Source organism: Lepus europaeus, chromosome 3 (genome assembly GCF_033115175.1).
Source record: "Lepus europaeus isolate LE1 chromosome 3, mLepTim1.pri, whole genome shotgun sequence".
NCBI lineage: Eukaryota > Metazoa > Chordata > Mammalia > Lagomorpha > Leporidae > Lepus > Lepus europaeus.
The window spans coordinates 122,990,311-123,018,248 of NC_084829.1; the positions used below are offsets into that span (position 1 = coordinate 122,990,311).

At 36.6% G+C, this 27,938-nt stretch overlaps 1 protein-coding gene across 1 annotated transcript in view; it reads left to right on the plus strand.

The window, feature by feature from the left end:
* NKAIN2 (sodium/potassium transporting ATPase interacting 2) overlaps positions 1-27,938 on the plus strand; it is a 1,221,663-nt gene that overhangs the window by 105,512 nt on the left and 1,088,213 nt on the right. The gene's annotated exons all lie outside the window — the stretch shown is intronic.

The window sequence follows — 27,938 nt, forward strand, 5'->3', positions numbered from 1 at the left end:
GGAAGGGCAAATGTAAGGTTTATTTATTTATTTGCATTTTCCACATTTAATGAATTTAAAATGAGCATAATCATATATTCTGATATAAGATTTGTGAATAAAAGAAATAAAAGTCATTTAAGCCTAATTATATATAAATAACTGCTATACATACAAAAATACACTTTTCTAGCTGTTTTGAAATATACAACCCAAGATTGCTAACTGTAGTCACCCTACTGTAAAATGGAACATGAAAACCTTTTCTTCCTTTCTGACATTTTAGATTAACTGTTCCCCGTTCCCCTTGCCCCCATTGCCTCCCCGGCTTCTGGTAGCCAGTATTCCAATCTCAATATCTACGAGATCAAGTGTTTTTTTTTTTTTTAATTTATTTATTTGAAAGGCAGAGTTACAGAGAAGCAGAGACAGAAAGAGAGAGAGAGAGAGAGAGAGAGAGAGAGAGAGAGAGAAGTCTACCATCCATTGGTTCACTCCCCAAATGGCCACAGCAACGGGGGCTGGGCTGATCCAAAGCCAGGAGCCAGGAGCCTCCTCTGGTCTCCCATACAGGTACAGGAACCCAAGGACTTGGGCCATCTTCCACTGCCTGACCAGGCCATAGCAGAGAGCTGGACCCGAAGTAAAGCAGCAGGGACTTGAACTGACGGGCATGTATATGGGATGCTGGCACTGTATACGGTGGCTTTACCCACTACGCCACAGTGCCGGTCCCCAAGATGAACTTTTAAAAATTCCACAGGAGTGAGATCATGTGGTATTTGTCTTTCTGTGCCTGGCTTATTTTACCTAAAATAATGTCCTTCAGGTTCATGTGTGTTGTCACAAGAGGCAAGATTTCATATGTATATTATCCATACATTCATTGCTGGACACCATCTATTGTAAATGTTGCTGTAATAAATGTAGGATTGCGGACATCTGCCTCATAGATTTATTTTACTCCTTGGGACACACATCCAGTAGTGGAATTGCTGGATAATAGAGTAGCTCCACTTTTAAGTTTCTTTTTTGTTGTTGTTAAGATATGAAAGAATTTTATTCCAAAAGTTTAGCAGTCTCCGTGAAATGTAAATATTTATCTCAAAGCACAAAATCAGGAAACTGACATGGAAACAAAAAAAACATTGAATAGCTCCATAAATATTTAAGAAATTAAGTTGGGGCTGGCACTATGGTCTAGTGGGCTAAGTCTCCTCCTGTGGTGACAGCATCCCATACGGACTCCAGTTCTTGTCTCTGCTGCTCCTCTTCCAATAGAGCTCTCTGCTATGGCCTGGGAAATCAGTGGAAGATGGCTCAAGTCCTTGGGCACCTGCAACCATGTGGGAGACCTAGAAGAAACTCCTGGCTCCTGGCTTTCAATCACCATAGCTCTGGCCATTGTGGCCATTTGAGGAATGAACCATTGGATGGAAGACCTTTCTTTCATCTCTCTCTCTGTAACTCTGCCTCTCAAATAATAAAAAAGAATGCAAAAAAATTAAGTCAATTTTTTAAGAAATAACTAAGTGTTGGGGTTAGTGGCCCTGGCCCGACATGAGATGCAGCAGGCTGAGGCTGTCCCTTATCTAATTCTGTGCCTGTGCTTGTTGTTCTGAAGGCACAAGACTCTATGTCCCACATTCCTGCAGGCAGGGTGTGACTTCTGATGAAGGTTTATGATGTTCTTTGCTCTATCTGCAGAGCTTGTACCCTGATCTTTGCTACCTTGTAAACTTGTTTTGTTCCTGTGCTATGCATGATTGCACACAATAAATGTTATCTGTATGGGGCCTGGGGTATATATCCTTGTCTTTCTGTGTGCTCGGGGCTGGAGGTTAAAGAGTTTCCCCAGGGAGACGGCCTCCAGTGCCTCATCGCCGGGCCCCCTACCTTGGCCTGGAACGCAATGAGGCAATAAACGTGGTGATGAATTGACTGAGTGCTGCATTTCCGTGCGGTTTGTCGGGTGGCCTCCGACAACTAAGAGCTTAAACAGTTTCTGTGATGAATCTTGTGCATTTGTATAGAGAAGGATCAAATGCTTTCCAGTATGTTTCAGGAGAACAATCTAACTCTGATATCAAAACCTGATAAGTACAAGAAAAAAAAATCACCAATCTATAGTCTTATTAAAACAGATGAAAACCTCTTAGCTAAACACATAGCAAATCATGTCCAGAAAATAATAAATATGATACATGAATCATTAGATTTTCTCCTATCTCCTCCTTGCGTCAGCTCTAGTGTTAGTTTTTGTAGTTTTGTGTCTTTTCATGCCGGTAATTGTCATTCTTTCATGTCTGATATGCGACTGTCTTAAGCCTTTCTTGTAGAGCCATCAGGAGATGATTCCTTCAGTTTTGGCTTGTTACAACAGGTTGTTATTTCACCTTCATTTCTGAAGGATAGTTTTTCTATGAGTTGTACTCTTTGGTCTTAAATGTTTTATATTTCAGAATTTTGCATATTTCCCGTTTTTGTCTCTTGGCCTATAAGCTTTCAGCAGAGAAGTCTGCTGGTAATCAAGTGGGGATTTGTTTTTAAGCCACTCCATGTTTTTTTATTGCTGTTTTTAGAACTCCCTCTTTGTCTTGTATTTCTGATAGTTTGACTATGATACCTGACTCCAAGAGGGTCTTTTTTGGTTTAGTTTATTAGGGATCCTTTGGGTTTCCTGGACCTGGGTGTGCATTAATCCTATGATTATAAAGTAAATTGGAATTAGGTTATCACAAAAATTAAATGAAAAAAAAAAAAGAAGGAAGGAGGGAGAACTGAAGGAGAGAGGGAAGGAAGTATGGCTACCTTGTTAGAATTGTATCTTTGAAATAGGTGAAATCTGTTCTCTTTATCTTAATTAAAATTAGTGAAATAAGCCAATCCCCAAAAGACAGTATCATATATTTCCATAATTTGTGGTAACTAATATACAGAGTACAAAAAAGTAATGTACATAGGCAAAATTGAAATTTTTATGTTTGCTTATTGTTTATAGCCCTTGCCTTTACTCTTGAAGAATAGTGGTTTTTCTACTTAATACTTGTTGCATTCTTTATTTAGTGGCGGACTAAGCTTGTTATTAGGAAATTGAAAGTATGTCATTGTAAATATTAAAAGAAAAATAAGAAAATGAGAGAAGGTAGTAGTGAAGGGGGGTATGGTGTAAAGTATCATTATGCTCTTAACATTGCATATATGAAATATAAAAAACATGACATTAAAAAACTTAAAAGGAAAAAGGAAAGGAGGGGGCTTTAAGTAGGAAGGAAGGGAGCTAAGTATGGTTACCTTCTTAGAACTGTATCTGTGAAATACATGAAATCTGTTCTGTTTATATTAATAAAATTCAAAAATATTTTTAAAAGATTTGAAACAAAATTTCCACAATTATTTAATTCAGTACGTTTTGTATGCCATTGCTCTTCCCCTTAATCTGGAGCATACAATATTTGCTTGCTTAAAAGAAACCCATAAGGCTCAAAAGTTTTCTTCATTATTTTAATTTTTGTTGTTTTCTAACTGGGTTATTTTAAAGAACCATCTTCAAGTTCAGAATTGTTTTCTTTGGCCTACTCAATTCAACTGTTGAGGCTTCCCAAGTTCTTAAATATTGTTTATTGAATTTGTTAGCTCCAAGATGTCTGACAGGTTCTATTTTATTATCTTTCTCTTTGCTGAATTGTTCATTAATATCATGAGTTGTTTTCCTAATATTGAATTATCTGTATTATCTTGTATCTCATTACACTTCCTTAAAAAAATCATTATTTGGAAGTTTTTGTCAAGCATTTTCATCAAATTCCATTTCTGTGTAGCCTGTTACTAGGGGGTAATTTTATTCCCTTGGAGATCTCCTCTTACCTTGTTTTTTATGCTTCTTGAAGAGTCCCTGTGGTGTTGGTTGGAGATGCCACATTGGTTTTTGTTCCAGGTGGCCACGTTGGTGTAGAGTTCATGTAGAATCATTAGCTGGAATCAAAATTGGTGATGTTTCCATGTGTCTCAGGGGCCTGGATTGCAGGAGTTGTGTGATTGTACCAGCAGCTGGGATGCAGCTCTGTTACATGGGGCAGGTTTATTGGTGGCTCTGCGAATTGTATACTTGTTTGTAGGCATGAGGTACCTGTCAGTTTCTAGGGATTATGTGAGCGGAAGTGCATCTATGTATGCCCATAGGGGCTGGTCAAGTGTACCTGTCAGTGTCTGAGGGGGCCACACAGGGGCTAGACAAGACCTGTGTGCCCAGGCATGGGTCTCTTCTCAGTGTCTGGCATTGCCTAACTAACTTCATGGGGCCTTAAGAGGCTGCTCTATTCAATGAGGTGTGGCCAGCTGCTTCCTGTGGCCTCAGTGGGCCAAACTTCTGAGAGTTGTCGGCCTGCTCTTGGGGGCTGCAGAAGGACTTAACCAGTTTCCTGGGCATCTTGGTTGGCTGAGCTATTCAGGAAAGTCTACTGGGCTGCTTGTTGGGGTTGTGACTGGCTGGATGCTACCACTTGTCTAATTTGCTGGACCTCCTGGGGCTAAGCTGCTCAAGGTTAGTTGCTTCCTTGCTTTAGCTGGGCCAGGGCTATGGTGAATGGGACAACTGCTGTTTCCAAGGCAGCAAGAGGAGGGACTTTCTGCCTGCTTCCTGGTATGAAAGGTGGGTGATTGGGGTCAGCTTGTTGCTTTTCAGGGCCCCTTGTGAGCAGGTTTTTCATGATGGCTCCATGCAGCAAGAGCCTGGGTTGGGGAGGGTACAGTTTCGCATGGGGTCTTTCTCAGGGGCAATGCAACAGTGGGGCAACCTGGCAGTTCCTTAAACTTAGCTCAGAGCCTGCAAGGGCTAAGAATTCTCCAGCAGTAAAAGCCTTGGGTGTCTGCTGCATAAGTGGAGACTGTTCCCTACTGAGTGAAATCCCTCTTGGTTCAGAGTTGATTTTGAGAATGGTAGATGCTGTGTGCTCAGTTCCCTTTTTTATAAACATCACTGAATATCTCCTTGCTCTGCAACACTGAATCTAGTACTCATATTCCTCTCCCACTCTGCAGCATGTGGCATCTTCTCCATGAATGGGGGAGAGGTGGTGGGCAGTCCCTTGGCCACCTAGCTGAGTTTACAGTGGCTCAGCTCACGGTTACTGGCCTAGGGGCAGGAGCTGTGAGGCTGCTGGGCACGGGGTTTCACTGGGGCAAGCCTGGCACTAGACCTGGTACTAAGGCCTGGACTTAATTCCCTTTCCCCACCTCCCAAGCAGGAGCTGGCTGTCTCTAAGCAGTGTTCCTTTGAGTTGGGGATGGGATGACACAGGCAACTGTTTCCTTCCTCCCCTCTTTAATATTTCTTTTCTCTTTATTATACTAAATTGAGGCACTGGGTTCTCTCACCTGGCTTCCCTAGCTCTTGTAAAGGCAGATTAGTGTGTGAACAGCTGTCCAAATCAATATCTCTGTGGGCAGATGATCAGTGGGGGATCTTATCTAGTCACTATCTTGTTCCACTTCTCCTTGACATTTTTTTAAGCTGCTCATATTATCACTCCCTGATTGCCCACAATGCTGTGCTATTTTGATATCATCACCAATAATTATGTTGGTGATTAATATTTTTCGATGTTTTATTTTGTGTATATTATTTGTCTTAGGGTGACTTCCCTAGAACAGAACTTGAGGTGAGAATTGATAGAAAAGTGAGGAAGTGGGCCTGGAAAGGAAATGAGGCCATAAAAGGGTGTGATATCAAATACAGTCCGCCTGGGAAGCTGTGCAGATGTGTGGTGCATATCTTAGATTTATCCTGATCTGTAGGCAGAGTCCAATTGTTTATACCCTTGTCAGCTTTAGTCCTGGATGAGAGATCACAGATTCCCAGACTCTTGCTTGTTGAATCAAGGTTGAATCCAGCAGCCTGAGGTAGCTCTGCTATTATGAGGCGTGAGTGCTGATGTTAGGACTGAAAGCTCACCAGGAATTGGTATTCACAATCATGGTAACAGGATATGAGATGATATGGGCAGACTGCTGACTGTGTCTGCTGCATTATTATAGGGAAATTCCCTGTGAAAAGAAGTGCAGTTCTCATGAACTCCGTTCATCTGACACAACAATAACAATCTTTAAGCACGCTGATAGTGAGATTCTTGTGTCTCAATCAGCACTCATTGCCCTTATATCACTTGACATTTGTTTTCAATTATAGAGGAATAAAACAAACTAAAAGATGTTGATCAGGTCTAAATACATTATCAGCATTGTTTAAGAGGTAAGTGTACTTAATTCTGAGACTCTGATAGTTTTAACTCTTTAGGAAATGAATGCTTGTTATAAATCCTAAAATTCATTGAATGATCATATATTCTGTCCTCCTATATTTTAAAAACACTGTATTAAGTCTTTCAACACTTATTTTCAGAGAATTTGCGTAGTGTTTGGCACTAGTTTTGGTCCTGGAGGAAAAACTTTGAACAAAGTAAACGGGATGGCAAGTCTTAGCATATATTTCTGGTGTGGAGAGACACGGGTAGATCTGACACTGATGTCTACTGTGGAGGAAATAAAATGGCTGACGTGATGTAGAGTACAAGAGAGCTGCTTGTAGGTGATTATTCAAGGAAGATCCTTTATGAAACTTCATTTTAAAGCTAAGGCATGAATGGTACTAAAGAGCCACATGGGAAATCTGGAGAAATTTCTCTCCACGAAGAGGGAACTCAGGTGAAAAGACAAGAGTGAGGTTGGTTTGTGTTCTAGGATCCAAAAGAAGGCACTGTGTTGGAAATATCAGAGCAGGCAGAAATGATGCGGTTCAGAGTTACACAGGGACAAATAATAAAAGGCCTTGTAAGCCATAGAGAAGGATCTGTCTGGTTTTCACTTTGAGTCACAGGAAGCCACTGGAGAGCTTTAAGTAGAATAGTGACATGATCTGATTTATATCTTCAAAGATTCCTGTGAAAATTTTAGAGAAGATGTAGGAAATAGTAGAGAGAGGGATTCTGTCTAGGAGGACATTTCTTAAGACCAAGAAGATCCTGGAGTTGGCGACTGATAGGCAGATTCTGAAAATTAATTTAGAGTAGAGTTGGAAGGTTGTGTTGATGGGGAGCAGGTATGGGCAGTGGAAAGGGTAAACTCAATAATGACTCCAAGATGTGTGGGAGGAGAGAGTGGATTGATGGTAAGTTCATTTTTTTAAAGTCTCCATTATGTCTGAAATTATCAAGTACAATTGGTTATAAACAATGTTGCTGTACTCTTCATTGTATCTAGAGTTTAAATATAGGTAAATGTACCCTATTCATTCAAATTTTCATTGTGTTCCATGACAGATTAGTTTGGCCTTTTTCCTTGGTTTTAAATTTTGTTTGTCTAAAATATTTTTTTGGCATACATAAGAGGAAGAAATAATTTCCTCATATTATGCTGTTATATTTCATTTCTTTCAAGAAAATTCTCCAGGGGAATGTCTTGTCTCATTGATGCCAATGTCATTGCTGGAGAGACTGTTCATCTCAGATTATCACACTGACCCATTGTGTGGTCATCAGTATTGGATTACTAGGTATTTCTTTCTCCACTGTTACAAAACTGCAGGATTTCAAGGAAAGTAATGCTTTGCTCCCCTCTTCTGCTGAATTCATGCTGAACTCCTAAATTTTAGTTTGTGGCACTGTTGTGTTATACTGTATCTGTAACTCAGCAGATTTTACCAACTATTTCTAATTTTAAAATAATCTGAGAAATGTTACGAACTATTTGGTTGATCTAAGTTATCTCTTGTCTTTGAGTACTAGCCCTTAAGCTCAGACATGTGCCTATCTGTTTACACCCCTGACTGGGAAAAGACATCATTACTGAATGCATTTGAGCAGCCATGTGAATTAGTGTACTTCTTAATACATAACCTGAAGGGAATTATTTTGGCACCAAGGGAAATAATTCCTTAGGAAAAAACTATTAATGCAATTTTAAAATATAACTCAGTGCTCTATAAATGTATTTTTTCAGAATTATTTATTTTCCTTATAATGAGACTCAAAATATTATGCTGAAAAAAAACTCATAAAATGGAATGTTCTTATAAAAGGTTTTCATCATTTTTTTATTATGAGAATGTCCACTATAGAAATTTATAAAAATACCTAAAGTTGTAAATAACAAAATAAAAGCAACTTACCATCTCATTTCCAGAAGACAACTCTAGTTATCATTATTGGATAATTCCTTGAATTTTCTCTGTATATACATTTATAACCCCCCCCCCCACACACACACACCCTATGTGAAATACATAGGGACTGGCACTGTGGCACAGTGGTTTAACTGCCACTTGCAATGCAAACATTCAGTATCAGAGTACTTGTTCAAATCCTGAGTGCTTTCCCTCTGATCTAGCATCCTGCTAATGCACCTGGGAAAACAGTGGAAGATGACCCAAATCCTTCTCCCCATGTCATCCATGTGAGAGACCAGGATGAAAATGCTATTTTATATCCCATTTTCTTGTACAATTGCAGCTACATTGGATAATTTAGTGACAGCATTGTATGTTATATAACACATTATATTTTTCCTGTTTGAGGGTATTAGGTTGTTCCTGTTATTTTTAGAAACTTAGTGTTCTACCAGTATAAATGATGCCAAAATGAACAATTTTTAAATTCATGTTTCATGTTACTTCTGATTGTTTCTTAAGCATAATGGAATTCTTTGGTTAAAATGTGCAAACATGTAAAGTTTTTTTTTTAAATTGTCAAATATCTACTAAATATAAAATTATGATATGCTTTATTATTTTTTGCCAGTTTGATTTTTAAAAATATAATAGATAAACTCAGTTTGCTTTGTTTTCATTATTGATGAGGTTCAACATTTAATCATAGATTTATTTGTCCTTTATATTTCTCCTGCCCAGCTGTGTTTTTGACTGTTTTACTTTAATATGTTTTGTTGTAATATTAGTATTTTAATTACTGATTTGTAATTGAAATTTAATTTAATTTTATATTTGTTTTCAACATATTTTCTTTCCTTATTTAATTTTTTTCCAAAGCATTTTTGGTATGTGTATGTTTTAAGATTCATATGATTAAACCTATTTATTTTATCTTTTGTAATTTTGTTTTTTTTTGTGGTTATGTGACTGATGTAAAGTGGGAAGTATTTATTGCCTTTTATATCTATATGATAATTTTAGTCCATCTGGAAGGTATTTGGTTTATAATTTTGGATACCATAGAATAGAATTTTATTTATTTATTTCAATTAGGAAATTTTCCAGTGGTGGGCATTTGATGCAATCCTTTATGATGCCACTTGGATTCCACATTCTATATAAGAGTTTCTATGTTCAAAGCCTGGTTCTACTTTCACTTCCAACTTCCTGCTAATGCTTTCCATAGGAGGCAGCTTGTAGTGGCTCAAGTGCTTGGATACCTGCCACACACATTGCACACCTGGACTGAGTTTGGGGCTCTTGGCTTCTGTATGGCTCAACCATGGCTATTGGGTACATTTGCAGAGGGAACAAGCAGATGGATGATCTGTGTCTGTCCGTCAGTTTCTCTCTCTTTGCCTTTAAAATAAATATCAAAACCAAATTATTTTATTTTTTAAAATTAGAAAACCTTCCTAACATCATTTGTTGAATAATGTCTTTGTGAAAACTATTTTAAGCTCCTATATAAAATTGTCATAGTCATTATAAATTAGGGTCATCCAAAAAGTTAATGGGAAATAGAATTAAACAATGTTTATTTTTGTGCAAAATTTAGAATTCATGCATAGATCTTCTGTAAAATGTTCTTTCCATGAACATTTTTATTTAAAAATATTTCTGAAAGGTTTATTTATTTATTTGAAAGTCAGAGTTACAGAGAGACAGAGGGAGACAGAAAGAGAGAGGTCTTCCATCCTTTGTTTGACTCCCCAGATGGCAGCAATGGCCAGGCTGAAGCCAAGAACCTAATCCGGGTCTCCCATATGGGTCGCAGGGGCCCAAACACTTGAGTCGTCTTCTGCTTTTCCCAGGCCATTACCAGGCAGCTGGATCAGAAGTGGAGCAGCCTGGACATGAAGCTCATATGGAATGCTGGCATTGAAGGTAGTGGCATTACCTGCTTCATCACAACACCAGCCCACTCTATGAACATTTAAAGTCTCTCTGTGCATGAAATTCACAATCTTTTGCACCAAAGTAAACTTTTTATCTATTTTCCACATGCTTCTTGAAGTTTCCTCTATAAATCACATTGTATGTTCTTAGAAACTATGATTAGAATTTATTTTTCTCTCCTTTAACTGATTTTCTTTTATACATAGGCATAGTAGTTAAGGTTTTCCAGAGAAATATGCCTTCATATATAAAGGTACTTCAAAAGTTCTTACAAAATATAATTAAAGTATAATATTTTAGTGCAAGAAATTTTTAAATCCATGCATATGAGGAATATTCCAAATCTTCATGTAATATGCATATTTTAAATATTTATTTATTTTCAATTGCTTTGAAAGGCAGATATATATATATATATATATATATATATATATATATATATAATATCCACTTGTTCTTTCCCCAAATGCCTGCACCAACCAGATCAAAACCAGGAACTCCATTTGGGTCTCCCACATGAGTGGCCATGACTCGAGTACTTTAGCTATCATCTCTTGACTCCTGGCTGCATTAATGAGCAGCTAGAGAAGAATCTGGAGGTGGGATCCCAGGCACTCAGATCCTGGTCATGGGGGTCCCAAGCAACTGTTTAACCCACTGCACCACACTAGCTGCTCCTGTAAAGTGCATATTATGAGAAAACTATGCATGGATTTAAAAGCTTTTTTGTTAAGTATATACACTTTATGTACATACAAACATTTCTTATAGGGAATTGGCTCATATTATGGAACCTGAAAATCTCAGTGTGTTGTGTGCAAGCTGGAAACCCAAGAAAACCAATGGTGTTCTCCAAAAGACAGAGCCGATTGATGGTACAATTTCCAGTCCAATTCTGAAGGCCTGGGGTCCAGCATCTAGAATGGCTGCAGGAGACTGACATTCTAATTCCAGTAGTCAGAGAGAAAACTGGACCTTCTTTTCACTTTTAATTCTATTCAAGCACTCAATGGACTGGGTAATGCCCACCCACACTGTGGAGGGCCATCTGCTTTTTCTAGCCCACCAAGATCTAGGTCTGCCACATGGTGGCAGGAATCTAACTACTTGAGCCATTACCACTGCTTCCTAAAATCTGCATTATCAGGATGCTGGAGTCAGGAGCTAGAGTGGGGAATAGAACTCAGGCACTCTGATGTAGAAAACAGGTGTCTTAACCACTACGTTAACCACTCCCTTCACATATTTTTTATCCTTCTTGTCTTATGTTATCTTGTCTTATCCTTCTGTTCTTCTATTCTTTTCGAAACACAGTTTTGATCAAATTTTGGTGTTGGGGTGGAGTTGTGCTTTACAAATTAAATAAGTTTTTATACACTGAATCCAATCATATGGCACGACCTTTAAAGCGTTGAGGAGTGTTCAGTAAAATTTACTTTCTTAAATGCATTTCAAAAATATTTTTATAAAAATTTTACTATTTTTCCCCATTGTTTCAATTTTGTTTATTAATTTTGTCTTATTATTAATGCTCTTAAACATTGAAGATTTTCTAATATAGGACATTGTATTCTGATGTAATTTTTCTTTTTTAATTTTAATCTTAAAATAACTTCCGTACATGTATTTTTCCATTTCTTGTTGAATTAGTCGTTTCCTCCTTTTATTAGGTTTGAATATCCTATTATTTTTTTTAAAGACATTGGGGCCTTTATTCAGTCAGTTCTCACGATCCGTTATTGTAACATCAGACCTTTCAATTCTGTCTCAAATTCTGTTTTTATATTATTGTTGATTGTATTTAGACTGGCATCTTTTGGTTATTGATGATCTAGATTACTAGAACCTTTTAAACATATTTTTTTACATTCCTGTTCTCCAGTTCTGGTTAATAAAATTTTTCAAACTCTAGACATGAAAATTCAATTATTCTGTTGTAAATTTTGAATTATTCTTTATTATCTTCAGAATAAACTTTGTTTTGTAGCATAGTGTCATATTTTCAATGTTAGCTGTCTTTGAACTGTCTCCCTTCTGCTTTTACTTTATGGTGCCTAGAAGGGTAATGACAGTTTCTCCACTGTCCTTCCTGCACGCCTCCCTTCTCTACCCCACCACACATAGCTTTGCCCACCTGGCAAGATACTACTCAAGACGTCACTCCAAAACAGTGTCCATGGCAGGTTTTCTTGACCTCACTAAGCAGACATAAACCTTTTTCTTACGTTCTCCCAGTATGCCTTTTTCTTTCTATTACACTGTTGAAATTGCTTTCTTCTGAGTGGTACATTTTTAGAAGACTCCCTTTTCCCTCATCTTTTAGCCCCAAAGCTTAGAAAAGCAACAGTATTACCCTTACCCATCTAAGTAATTGTATTGAGAATTCTCATTAAATGTATTCCTTTTCTATGCACTGGCTTGTTTCTTGGTAGCTAAGTTGAACTCTTGGTGCTAGAAAGTCATTATGGTTTTGTCATCAGTTCAAGGTCAGATGGAGCTAAATATAAATAATCCAAATGCAATTTGTAAACATGATTCATATCTGATGCTCAGAAAAATGTGTGGCTTATTTGTAAAGTATGGTCATTTTCTCTACAAATACATAAAATTAAAGAATATAGTGGGGCCAGTGTTGTGGCATAGCATGGAAAGCTGCTGTCTGCGATGCCAGCATCCCATATGGACGCTGGTTCCCCAGATACTGCATTTCTGATCCAGCTCCTTGCTAACAGCCTGGGAAAAGCAGTGATGTCCATTGCAGCCATCAGAAGAGCTGGGAGAGAATCAGTGGATGAAACATTCTCCCCCTCCCCGACTCTGACTTTCAAATAAATAAATCAATCTTTTTTTTTAAAAAAAAGTATGTAGTTCATCCATAGTGCAAAATGTTATATTTAATCCTGCATGCAGTGTCCTACGCTATCTTGTGTCTTTGTGATGACTGAGTTTCTGTTACAAAGGAACCCAAAATTGGTTTTAAGAACACAGAAATTCTTACTGCTCATGTACGGATTATATTTTTTTTCTGGTTTAAAAAATATATTTGGGAGGCAGACACACACACACACACAGAGAGAGAGAGAGAGAGAGAGAGAGAGCAAGAGACAGAGAGTGCCTGCTCCCATCCACTGATTCACTCCCCAGGTGCCAGTAAGGACTGGGGCCCTGAAGCCAGCAACTGACAACTTCATGCTTGCTGGTCTCCCAGGTGGGAAGGAGGAATCCAGGTACTTGACCCATTGCCACTATTTCCTGGGGTCTGCGTTAGAAGGAATTTGGATTTAGGAGATGGAGCCAGGACTTGAACTGAAGCGTTTACAATGCAGGACTAGGCAAATCATAATTGTTGTCTTAATCATCAGGCCTAGTGCCCACCACTGTATGACATACTTGATTGTTGGCTCAGCTGTGTTCCTGGTAGTCATTTGGAAACTCAGGTTCTTTATACCTTGTGTTTTGTGTTGGCATGGCCACAACGGGGACATGAACACCTTAGCATTCCAGCTGTTAGGGAGGAGAAAGTGAGTATCCCAGGCCCAGAAAGAGCACATGTCACTTCTTAGATTCATTTGAGGAGACCTTAGTAACACAGAACAGCTGCACCAGGAGCTTCAAACCATAGCTGTGAGGTTGTAGTACCAATACTACAAGGATACTGGTGGAGTTGCAAGACCCACTAGCAGTTGCCATCACATGGCTCTCGTCAAATAACTGCATATTTGAAAAGAACAGTTTGGGCCTCATGTAGTAAAAACAGCTTTAAAAAGATGGAATATAGAAAGTGTATTATTGCCTTTATTTTAGAACTACCAGCTAGTTGAGATTTGCAGGGACAAAAATATTGCTTACATGATGTAGAACAGGAACTATCATTATGTTCCTAAAACTCTATATGAAATACCTGAAATTTGTTCCCTTTATATATATATATATTTTTTAATTTTCACCTTATTTTTGTCTTCAACCCTTAATTAAACATATAAAGTTATCTTTGACAGAATAGTAAGTATTTCCCAAGAACATCTCATTTGAAGAGGTTTTGTAGTTAGCTTTAGTATAAGTGAAAAGAATTTTGAGATAGAATTCCGCAGATTTCCATCAAAGTTACAGTAAAGGATAGGAGCTTATGAGCGAAAAAAAAAAAAAAAAAAGAGATGCCTGAGATGGGCCACTAATGGGAGTCCATTGTGAAAAATGAGAACAACAGAAATAAGTAAGTTTGTAGATATAGAGAATGGTTCAATTCACCTGACCCCCAGATGAGAACCCAAGGAGGTAAGAAGGAGCAGCACTGTGCTGTGCTAATTGAAATGAGGCAGTCGATGGTGAAACCTGATGTAGTGCTGTAATTTGGATTGCTTGGTAGGGAATTTGCTTGACTTTAGCTCTAGGAAAAGATATTAGCACAAAAAAACGCATTATCTTTTTTTTGGAACTTTTTCTAGAGCCTGTTTTGTGTGTATGCTCAATTTAAAATGTTTCCTATTTGTATTCTGTATATAAAGATAATTGAAAATGAATCTTGATGTGAGTGGAATGGGATAGGGAGCGGGGAATGGGAGGGGTGCGAGTGGGAGGGAAATTATTGGGGGGAAGCCATTGTAATCCATAAACTGTACTTTGGAAATTTATATTTACTAAATAAAAGTTTAAAAAATGTTTCCTATTTGTGTCTTTCATATACAATGCTTCTCTATGATAATAAAAAGAATTGGAGTTCAAAACATGAAATCATGTTAGGATAGTTCTCTGGTGACTAAAATCAAAAAATATGAAATTACTGTTTTATTTTGTAAACCACTATTATGATATGTGTTAGAAGCAAATAAGGGACGATTTCAGAATATCCATAGAAAAATGTATCATGAAAATAACACTGCATGGAGTTCAAAACTTTTGACCAAATTAAACTTAACTTTTATTTTCATTTTCAACTAACTTTTTCATAAAAATAAGCATGATAGGTGCTATATAGACCTTCTGTCCTACATGAGGGAGCTGGAATTTTTGCATATTCTTTAGATTTTAAATAATGTAATGTGCATAAAATGCAACATGATTGTTATTATCATTTGTATTATTATTCTTGTAATTCAGTATACCATTTTACTAAAATAGAAAACCACCATATATTAAATTTATATTAGCTTGTATTTGATGAGTTATACTTGTATCAGATACAGTCATGAATTGCATACTGGCAGGATAATTCATAGACAGTAAACACTGGTTAAATATTTATGTAATATTCTTCCAGAAATTAGAATATCAAAACGCTAATATCACTAACATTCATAGTGGGTATTTTCTACTTTCAGTAGTTTAAATTCCACAATTATTTAATAGTAAGTCATGGTTTAAATTTTTGCATAGGAAAATATATTAATTATATATATTAAAATAAGATTTTATCTGCACATGCTGTCATAAACTTGGTAAATTCAGGTATGAAACATTCTGTGATGTTGGCCATTAATTATGGAACAAATCGCTACATTGAATAACAAGTTCAAAATGATAACATGTGTCTTTTCTACCCTATTAAAATTGTTTAATTGTGAAATTCAGCTCATTACTAAAGTTCTCTCAAGTGATTTTAAAATAATGTAATTTCATTTGGTTTTTAAGGATCATCTGTTAATCTGCAGACTGAGTAGATGTAAATAATTTACAGGTGCTATTAATTTGCAAAATACTTTGTGTATGGTTTTGAACCACTCAGTAATATGAAGCATTATCTGAGTGAAATTTATATTTTATTTATTATTCAAACTGGATTTGTATGCATATGTGTGTGTGCTTGTGCTACATCTTGAAGTAACTTATATTTCTGTTAAAAATGAAGAAAAAAATCCTTTCTTTGAAAAATTTTTCTGATTTCCTCCCATTTCACTGTTGTCACTGCATAAGATTTGATAACTGGAATGTTACAGTACAAATGTGTGGCCCATTAATCATGCTGATTTGTTTAATGATATTTAATTAATGTACCTCAAAGCCTTATAAAAGTTAATAAAAAAGACTTGTAGTTAAAAGAGGAAGAAAGATAAAATATTAGATACAGTTGGATTCTACAAATGTGTCATCCTGTGAAATGAATATATAACACATGAAAATAAGAAGACAAGCTGGTGATGGTTTGAGTCTTTGTGCACGTGTGTGTGTGTGTGTGTAACACATGCATCTTTCCACAGTCATGTGCTGAGAAACGATATTATGGTCAACAGCAGAAAAGATATGCAGTGGTGATCCCATGAGATTGTATTTCCTTGTGACAGAGTCATCTAATTTGTGTAAGCACACTGTCTGATATTTGTAAAATAATAAAATTGCCTTTGGATATATCCTGTCATGATGTAATTCATGACTGTATTTCTCCTTTTATAGGAGAAGATGTAGGAATTGAGTATTAATTAGAAAGATTGTGTGTAGATATTGAGAATGTTTTTCAAACAAGTTTGAGCGTGTTTTGTGTCTGTTTTGTCTGTATGCTGTAGGCTAGCAACTTCCTGAAGGAATTCCTTCCATTTTTTATTTTCTCAACTAATAATTTGGCAGGAGTATTAAATTTACCAATGAAAATATAATAAGAAAAATCTTGATTACTCTCACTGCATGCCTGTAGTTCTGATAATCTGCTCAGATTCTTTTTAGGGTAATGGTTTACAGATAATAAAAGTAATTCATTGCAAACATTTCATTCCCACTGGCCATAATATTTGTTAAGACATTCATTTAACGAAATGTAGAGACTGGCGACTAAAATAGTAATCTATTTTAAGACAACCGAGCAACACGCAATGTCTTGATTACACCTTGATAGTTTCTGGCATTTTTAACAGTGTATATATTTCTATGTAATTGATTGTAAATACAGCTCATTCTGTTGATTGTTTTTTCCTTTTCTATGTGTCTATTATAGTTTGCCATATCTCAGGTGCACATAGGAAGCATTTTAACCTACTAAATCACAGGGTCGGTCCAGTTTTAAGTGACAAAATGAAGTGATAATGAACTCATTCATTAGATTTTTTAAAATACCGTGGTTGATTTTGTGCCTTTTAATAAATTTATTCACACACTAATGCATTAGCATTTTTCATATGCATATTTATCCCCAAGCCCTATATTCTGATACCTTTCTTTCTGAACAGTATCAGAAAGTTTAGGTGTGATTTCACCTTTTAATCAGGCTGCATGCAAGAACGCTGGCCCAACTAGGATGACGGAATACATTTATATAGCATTTGCTACTGATTAGCAGCTACAAAATTTTTACCTCCTACAGCTTTGTTCTTTATCTCTTGTAAGTTGTTCTGATAGCCCCTCTGCAATAACTGTATGTTAATAATTTCTGATACTTTAGTAATGAAAAGATAGAAATATGTTTAGGTTTAAATTGTTGCTTTTTTGTGTATTTTAGTTTTATCAAAAAGTTATAGCTTAGAAGCAATCGATGTTTAGCTTGTGAATACTCAGGTCTAAATAATGTTATAGGGGAATAACCATGGAAAATGAGTTATAATGCAGTTAACAATGAATCCTTACATTCCAAATTTAAAGCAAATACTGTTTTCTGTGATGCAAACAATGGACACCAGTCTCAGGAAGTACAAAAAAGAAATTTTTGGATTGCTGAGTTATTTAATAATGCTCTTATGTTAGTTTTATTCACTGAGATGGTCTGACAATCAGAAGTCATTTATAGTTCACTATTGCCTCTTATTTAATATGAATGTTTCATTTTTCATACTAAGCTTAGAAAGGCAGTCAAACAGTGATAGGTTAAAATAGGGAGAGTATGTTCCTTGACTGTTCCTTTATGGTGTCTTAGCCACACCAGTAAACAGAGAGTGAAAAAGTCAGTTGAGACACAGCAGTCATCAAAAGTGGGAGGGAAAAGATTCCCAGCATACAAATGACAGTTTCAAAAAGTGGCAGTACAAGTGGTTAAATAGAGATGAAAAACATTTAAATTCATGTATATTAGGTCAGGCAGAGTAAATTATGTTAACCCATCAAGTTAGTGTAAAAGCATACTCCGTATGCTGATGAGTGTGTAGGTAAGCTAGTGAAAATAAAATGTTCACAAAACATTTGGTATTCATACTTTTGCAGAAGTTATTAAAAAAACTTAAAATATGCATGCATTTTGATTAAGGTATTTTATTTTTAGTCACATTCTCTAAATAAAAATTGGAAATATACATGGTTTGCTTTTAAGTATTCATTAACAGTATATTATATACTTCCACTTGATGCCATATTTGGCATCCATTAAAATAATATTTGGAGGAGGGACAGGCATTTGTCATGGCTGTTAAGATGTCACTTGGGACATCCCTATTCCATACTGGAATGCTTGGATTCAAGTCCCAGCTCCACTCCTGATTCCAGTTTCCCTTAGAGGCAGTAACTGATGACCCAGGTAGTTAGGTACTTACTACCCACTTAGAAGATCCAAATTGAGTTCTCAGCTTCTGGTTTTTGTCTGGCCAAGGCCCAGCTCTTGTGGCTATTTGGGGAGTGAACCTGTGGATGGATTTCTTTCTCTGTCTCTGCCTTTTATCTACATTAAATAAATAAATGAAAATTACTATGTTGAAAGAATACTTAACAATTAAAATGCACTAAGTACATAATGTTATACAAGAAATAAGGACACCCAATATCTAATGCCTGTAAAAATATATATCTAACTAGGAAAAAGTGTGAAATACAGAATGCTATCAGTTTCATGTTTTCATCTGTAATTATAGATTTCCTGCAGCAAATGTGTGAGATATAGAAAATTATGAACATTGCGTTTAAACAAAATTGTGAAAAATAAACTTAAGGCAATTAATAGCTACATTTCAACCTAGAACATGTTAGATAGAAAGAAAAATGCAGTATATAAATTTAAGTTTGAGGGAATTATCCAGAAAATAGCCAACCAATGGAGTAAAAAGAAACATAATTCAGTTAGTTATTTCAGAACAGTAAAATATTTTGTGAGTCATCCCAGCTAGTTACTCTCCAGTTGACTAGCTGTTTTATAGTAGTATAGAAAAGTTTTTGGAGGAAAGAATGTTGCTGAAGAATACTTAGTGAAGCTTAACATAGCACAGTGGGAGACATATGATTTACTGAAAATATCTGTATGAAACTGATGTTCTTTGAAAGTGAGCCCACATATTAAAATCTGTATATTACAAAAGTCAGAATGCATATTGTAACAAACAAGTTGGTTAGATATTTGGTAGTCTTCAATTTTTTTTCTAGCATTATCAAAAATGCATTAACTAAATAGATTAATTTTTCCACTCCTACTGAGCACATTTGGGCAATTCAGTACTTCATCTCCACATTATTTGTAATGATGGTTCTGTGTTTGTAAAATTTAATGGAAATATGTTGTCTGTTCTTGAAGTCTGCATTCAGGTATGGCATGGTGTAGATGACATGTTGCAGAACCCTATGGTTACAGCAAAGCTCTCCCTTTAGTGCATGATTTATTTAGATAGTTTCTTTATGGTGACACTGCTGTAGATCCAGATCCTTACAATGAGGAGCCATTGCCCACATTAAAACCAGATGGAAAAATTTGCAATAATGCATGAAAAACTGTAACAATTAAAGGTTAATAATTCTAAAGCATGTCATGATGCTCTTACCAGTTCTCACACATCTAAGTATTTTGCACTCTGCAATTCAAATTCCTAACAGCTATAAATATATTAAGGTCAAAGGCTTGAATAAGATCATTTTAGAAGAAGAGAGCTTCTTTTTCCAAATGAGGAAACAGAGGTCTAGGAAATTTACAGGAATTTTCTAAGCTTAAATATAGTTACTGACAGAGTCATAATTAGGCTTTTGTTCTGTTGCCCTATCATCCATCATTTCTCTCTGTTTTGGGAGGCTAAAGGTAAGTCTGTCAATAGCAGATGATTTAATGTCATGCAGATGAAGGAGTCAGACTTTGTTGGTTCAGATTCTGCATCTATTTCTTACTATGGACTTTTGGCAAATTACTTATTACAAGGCTGTTACTTAAACTTGGTATCCATCAGTTTCCTTATAATGAGGTTAAGAATACTACTCATTTCCCAAGGATAATTGTGAAGATTAAATGAGTTAATATTTGTTAGTGATATTAAATATTACCTGTGACAAATTAAATGGTCTATAAATATTTCTTAATATGAACACCAAGAGGATAAACAATTGCAGCAAAAAGGACACATTGCCTCTTATTACAAGAGTTAGTGAAATAGAATTTTGAAAACTGGAGGTGTGAGCATTAAGCCTAACAGTTAAGATGCCCAAGCCCCATATGGGAGTATTCTGGGTTTGATACCTGGCTATGAAACCTGACTTCAGCTTCCTGCTAATGTAGACCATGGTGGGCACACTGAGGACTCAAGTAATTGAGTTCTTCCTAGTCCTTGGCTTCAGCTTGACCAAGCCATGCCATTGCATACATTTGAGGAGTGAACCCAAGGATTTCACTTCACCCCTCATACTCTTTCCCTCAGCTTTTCTACCTCTGAAAATGTTTTAGAAGTTTGTTGGAAAACTGGAATTAAAAGACAAGGACTGGCATTGTGGTGTAGCAGGGAGAGCTATCTATAATACTGGCATTCCATATGAGTACTGATTGGAGTACCACCTGCTCCATCTCTGATACAGCACCCTGTTAATGCACCTGGGAAAGCAGTACAAGATGGCCGAAGTACATGGACCCATACATCCATATGGGAGATCTGGATGAAGTTACAGGCTCCTGGCTTTGATCTGGCCTAAACCCAGCTGTTGCAGCCTCTTGAGTAGTTAAACAGCAGCTGGAAGATCTTTTTCTATCTCTGTCTATAAAAAAAAGTTCATTTTGCTGTGAAAAATGTTGAAATTCATGCAGTTTTTTTTTAAACATTTATTTAATGAATATAAATTTCCAAAGTACAGCTTATGGATTACAATGGCTCCCCCCCCATAACTTCCCTCCCACCCGCAACCCTCCCCTTTCCCGCTCCCTCTCCCCTTCCATTCACATCAAGATTCATTTTCAATTTTCTTTATATACAGAAGATCAGTTTAGTATATATTAAGTAAAGATTTCAACAGTTTGCCCCCACATAGCAACACAAAGTAAAAAAATACTGTAGGAGTACTAGTTATAGTATTAAATAACAGTGTTCAGCACAGTAAAAACAGAGATCCTACATGATATTTTTTAAAAATTAATTAATTTTCTATGCAATTTCCAATTTAACACCAGGTTTGTTTTTTTTTTTTCAATTATCTTTATATACAGAAGTACTAAGTAAAGATTTCATCAGTTTGCACCCACACAGAAACACAAAATGTAAAAATACTGTTTAGTACTAGTTATAGCATCACTTCACATTAGACAACACATTAAGGACAGATCCCACATGAGATGTAAGTACACAGTGACTCCTGTTGTTGACTTAACAATTTGACACTCTTGTTTATGGTGTCAGTAATCTCCCTAGGCTCTAGTCATGAGTTGCCAAGGCTATGGAAGCTTTTAGTGTTCGCCAACTTTGATCGTATTCTGACAGGGTCATAGTCAAAGTGGAAGTTCTCTCCTCAGAGAAATGTACCTCCATCTTTGATGGCCCCGTTCTTTCCACTGGGATCTCACTCACAGAGATCTTTCATTTAGGTCTTCTTCTCTTTCTTTCTTTTTTTTTTTTTTTCTTTTCCAGGGTGTCTTGGCTTTCCATGCCTAAAATACTCTCATGGGCTCTTCAGCCAGATCCGAATGCCTTAAGGGCTGATTCTGAGGCCAGAGTGCTATTTAGGACATCTGCCATTCTATGAGTCTGCTGTGTATCCCGCTTCCCATGTTGGATCGTTTTTTCCCCTTTTTGATTCTATCAGTTAGTATTAGCAGGCACTTGTCTTGTTTGTGTGATCCCTTTGACTCTTAGATCTATCAGTGTGATCAATTATGAACTGAAATTGATCACTTGGACTAGTGAGATGGCATTGGTACATGCCACCTTGATGGGATTGTATTGGAATCCCCTGGCACATTTCTTTTTTTTTTTTATTAAACTTTTATTTAATGAATATAAATTTCCAAAATATAGCTTATGGGTTACAATGGCTTCCCCCCTCCCATAACTTCCCTCCCGCCCGCAACCCTCCCCTTTCCCACTCCCTTTCCCCTTCCATTCATGTAAAGATTCATTTTCAATTCTCTTTGTATACAGAAGATCAGTTTAGTGTATATTAGGTAAAGATTTCAACATTTTGCCCATAAAGCAACATCGAGTGAAAAAACTACCATTGGATTACTAATTATAGCATTAAATAGCAATGTACAGCACATTAAAGACAGAGATCCTACATAATTTTTTATCAAATTAATTAATTTTCTATGCCATTTCCATTTTAACACCAGGTTGTTCTTTTTTTTTTTTTTCATTTCCAATTCTCTTTATATACAGTAGATCAATTCAGTATATAATTAGCAAAGACCTCATCAGTCTGCGCCCTCACAGAAATGCAAAGTATAAAAATACTGTTTCAGTACCAGTCATAACATCACTTGGCTTTAGACAACACATTAGGGACAGATCCCACATGGGGTGTAAGTACACAGTGACTCCTGTTGCTGACTTAACAATTTGACACTCCTGTTCATGGCGTCAGTAATCTCCCTAGGCTCTAGTCATGAGTTGCCAGGGCTATGGAAGCCTTTAGAGTTCGCTGACTTTGATCTTATTCCGATAGGGTCATACTCAAAGTGGAGGTTCTCTCCCCCCTTCGGAGAAGGGTACCTCCTTCTTTGATGGCCCCGTTCTTTCCACTGGGATCTCACTCGCAGAGATCATTCATTTAGGTCTTTTTTTTTTTTTTTCCATGATATCTTGGCTTTCCATGCCTGCTATACTCTCATGGGCTCTTCAGCCAGATCTGAATGCCTTGAGGGCTGATTCTGAGGCCAGAGTGTTGTTTAGGACATCTGCCATTCTATGAGTCTGCTGTGTATCCCACTTCCCATGTTGGATCTTTCTCTCCCTTTTTGATTCTATCAGTTAGTATTAGCAGACACTTGTCCCGTTTGTGTGATCTCTTGGACTCTTAGACCTATCAGAGCTATCAATTGTGAGCTGAAATTGATCACTTGGACTAGTGCGATGGAATTGGTACATGCCATCTTGATGGAATTGTGTTGGAATCCCCTGGCACATTTCTAACTCCACCATTTGTGGCCAGTCCGATTGAGCATGTTCCAAATTGTTCATCTCCTCCCTCTCTTTTTCCACTCTTAGATTTAACAGGGATCACTTTTCAGTTAAAATTTAAACACCCAAGAATAATTGTGTGTTAATTACTGAGTTCAACCAATAGTACTAGAACAACAACAACAACAACAAATACTAAAAAGGATAAAGTATTACATTGTACATCTAAAGTCAGGACAGGAGCTGATCAGTTCATTGTTGCTTATAGTGTCCATTTCACTTAGCAGGTTTCCCCTTTGGCGCTCAGTTGTCACCGATCAGGGAAAACAAATAATATTTGTCTCTTTGGGACTAGCTTAATTCACTCAGCATGATGTTTTCCAGATTGCTCCATCTTGTTGCAAATGACTGGGTTTCGTTGTTTCTTACTGCTGTATAGTATTCTATGGAGTACATGTCCCATAATTTCTTTATCCAGTCTACTGTTGATGGGCATTTGGGTTGGTTCCAGGTCTTAGCTATTGTGAATTGAGCTGCAATAAACATTAATGTGCAGATGGCTTTTTTACTTGCCAAATTAATTTCCTTTGGGTAAATTCCAAGGAGTGGGATGGCTGGGTTGTATGGTAGGGTTATGTTCAGGTTTCTGAGGAATCTCCAGACAGACTTCCATAGTGGCTGAACCAGTTTGCATTCCCACCAACAGTGGGTTAGTGTCCCTTTTTCCCCACATCCTCTCCAGCATCTGTTGTTGGTAGATTTCTGAATGTGAGCCATTCTCACCGGGGTGAGATGGAACCTCATTGTGGTTTTAATTTGCATTTCTCTGATGGCTAGTGATCTTGAACATTTTTTCATGTGTCTGTTGGCCATTTGGATTTCCTCTTTTGAAAAATGTCTATTGAGGTCCTTGGCCCATCTCTTAAGTGGGTTGTTTGTTTTGTTGTTGTGGATTTTCTTGATTTCTTTGTAGATTCTGGTTATCAATCCTTTATCTGTAGTATAGTTTGCGAATATTTTTTCCCATTCTGTTGGTTGCCTCTTCACTTGCCTGACTGTTTCTTTTGAAGTGCAGAAACTTCTCAATTTGATGCAATCCCAAATGTTAATTTTGGTTTTGACTGCCTGTGCTGTTGGAGTATTTTCCAGGAAGTCTTTGCCTGTGCCTATATCTTGCAGGGTTTTTCCAATGCTCTCTAATAATTTGATGGTTTCAGTTCGTAGATTTAAGTTTTTAATCCATGTTGAGTGAATTTTTGTGTAAGGTGATAGGTATGGGTCTTGCTTCAAGCTTCTGCATGTGGAAATCCAATTTTCCCAGCACCATTTATTGAATAAACTGTCCTTATTCCAGGGATTAGATTTGGATCTTTGGTCAAATATAAGTTGGCTGTAGATGTTTGGATTGATTTCTGGTGTTTCTATTCTGTTCCATTGGTCTATCCATCTGTTTCTGTACCAGTACCATGCTGTTTTGATAACAACTGCCCTGTAGTATGTCCTAAAATCAGGTATTGTGATGCCTCCGGCTTTGTTTTTGTTGTACAGGATTGCTTTGGCTATTCGAGGTCTTCTGTGTTTCTATATGAATTTCAGCATCATTTTTTCTATATCTGAGAAGAAGGTCTTCGGGATCTTGATGGGTATTGCATTGAATGTATAAATTGCTTTTGGGAGAATAGACATTTTGATGATATTGATTCTTCCAAGCCATGAGCATGGAAGATTTCTCCATTTTTTGGTATCCTCTTCTATTTCTTTCTGTAAGGTTTTGTAGTTTTCATCGTAGAGATCTTTAACGTCTTTGGTTAAGTTTATTCCAAGGTATTTGATTGTTTTTGTGCTATTGTGAATGGGATTGATTTTAGAAGTTCTTCCTCAGCCGTGGCATTCCCCTGGCACATTTCTAACTCCACCATTTGCGGCAAGTCTGATTGAGCATGTCCCAAATTGTACATCTCCTCCCTCTCTTTTTCCCACTCTTATATTTAACAGGGATCACTTTTCAGTTAAAATTTAAACACCTACGAATAATTGTGTGTTAATTACAGAGTTCAACCACTAGTACTAGAATAACAACAACAACAAAATACTAAAAAGGATAAAGTATTACATTGTACATCAACAGTCAGGACAAGAGCTGATCTGGTCATTGTTTCTTATAGTGTCCATTTCATTGAAATTCATGCAGTTTTTTTATAGCACATACTTTTTGAAGACTATCACCCCTCATACTATAGACAATGTTTGCTTTAATAATGCTAATTTAGCATGAAGAATTATAAATAGCAAGCATATCATGAGTTCTAAAGATTAATGGAGGTCATATCTGATATCTTACATTTTATACCATTTATTTTCAAATATATTCAATATTTTTCTGTTCTTTAGTATATTGTCAACTGTACATTCTTTGGATATAATTTCTAAAATGCACTCACTTCTGAGTAACAAAGAAAATTTTAAGTCTTAGAAAGCATGCAGAGGTACTATTTAAAGGAAAGGCCACCACAAAACACACCAAACATCAGGGTACGTGAAAAAGTTTATTGTCGGGTCAGCGAAACCCGATGGGCTGCCTCCCTGTGCACACAGAGAACAGCAGTCTCTACTGGGAGAACAGGTCTTGTATAGCTTTGCAGAGGTAAGGAAGTGGGAGCAGCAAATTCCATTAGGGTGGTGGTGGAGCTGATGCTTGTGATTGGGCCATTTGGTCACCTGACTTCTAGTAAGCCAGGCTGAGTTTAGAATGAAGCTTATTGTGCAAAATGGCAATAGGGCCAGAGCCTAAAATGGCACCACAGATAAAACTGTACCATTTTGTTAACAACTACAGAGGAAAAAATTCTGAGCTATGTTTAAGACTTGATTAAGTTTTGTTTCTTTTAAATCAGCAATTGATAATGTATTTTTAGTCTTTTGTTTTCCCCACAATAATCCTTGAACAGTATTATTGACATATTCCACAAACAATATGAGATCAATATTCAGGTTCTTATAGAATACTTTAAATTTATCTGAGAATATTTTTCTTTGTTCAGATTACAACAACAACTACTGGTTTTTGTTTGCTTTGGTTTGAGAACTACATATTTCTACCTAATTACCGGTCAAATCATCTTTATATATTTATTCCTTTTTAATGGCCTTAATTATCAGAGATTATTTTAGGGACTAGTTCAGCCCTTGTTTTTGGGACTGTCCACACTCAAGAAAAGTAGATTTGGGCTTAGCATTTTCTGTGCATGTCTGAAAAGGCAACTGCACTGTCATGCAGGCTTCACATTCTTGAGCTATTTTCAGCTCTTGCTGCTTTTAAAACAGAGTGGAGAGGGAAACAGTGACTACAGAAGGATGAGCTAGATCATGCACTTTCAAGTGTAGACCTGGCCTTAAAGAACAATCTTCTGAATGGCATTGAAAGGATAAGACCCAGAAGAGATATTATTTTCTCTGTTTTAATGCTTTTTGAATGCATTGCAAGTGATGCTTGACCTGTGTATCATAAATCCAAACCAGAACGTTTTAGAAGAGTCATTTATATCTCAGCTTTTCATGATTCCATTGCATCCTGTGATAGTGCATCTTCTCTTATTATTAGTTAGACTAAGTGCTTTCTAGGGGCATTTTTGAGTTGACATGCATGGAGCTGGTTGAGCTGAATGGCATATTCTAAATGAGATAGCCTGTTTAAGTCACCAAAATTGTTCTAGTAAGGTCATTATATTTTACCCCTTACTTCTCTAGAATGACCTGAAATGGAAGAAAACTGGGTTTGTCTGCTGTGAGTGGATCGCTTTCTCAGCCCAAATTTAAGTTTCTTGGCATTTATTTCAAGTACAAAGAAGGAAAAAGAATTGACTGGGCAAAGTTACTTAGTAATGGTGTCATGAGCAGTCTTGTCTCTATGTGAACAAAAGATTGAGAGGATGCAAGAAAGAGGGAAAATAAATTTTGGAATAATGGGGAAATATTGTTATTATTTGTTATAATAATTATTATAGTATTATAATAAATAATAACCATTATTATTATTATCCTACATATTAAATGAACATCCAACTTACCTCATGTAAAGTGACCTAAAGGAAAGTCTTATTTTAGGATTTTCTTTGTAATAATAGTTTCCACAAAGGAGAAATGGTTAAATAAAGCACTGATTGAACCACAAAGTTCTAAATAGGATCAAAACAAAGTTGGAGATGTGTTAGAGGTTAGGGAAAATATGATCTATGCCTGTCTTTTATATTTCTACCTGTTTTAAAGCATTCTGTTGGGGTTGGTGCTATGGCATAGTAGGTAAAGCCACCGCCTGCAATGGCCGCATCACATATGGGCACTGGTTTGAGTCCTGGCTGCTCATTTCCCATTTGCTACCTGCTAATGGCCTGGGAAAAGTGGCAAAAGATGTGCAAGTGTTTGGGCCCCTGCACCATGACCCAGAAGAAGCTCTTGAAGCTCTTGACACCTGGCCTCAGCCTGAATCGCTTCTGGCTGTTGTGGTCATCAGGCAGAATGAACCAGCATATGGAAGATCTCTCTCTGTCTCTTCCTCTCTCTTTGTAACTCTGAATTTCAAATAAATAAATAAAACATTCTGTTTCATTTTTGAATTTTTAAGAGTTTTTTTTTTTTTTATTTTTTTTATTTTTTATTTT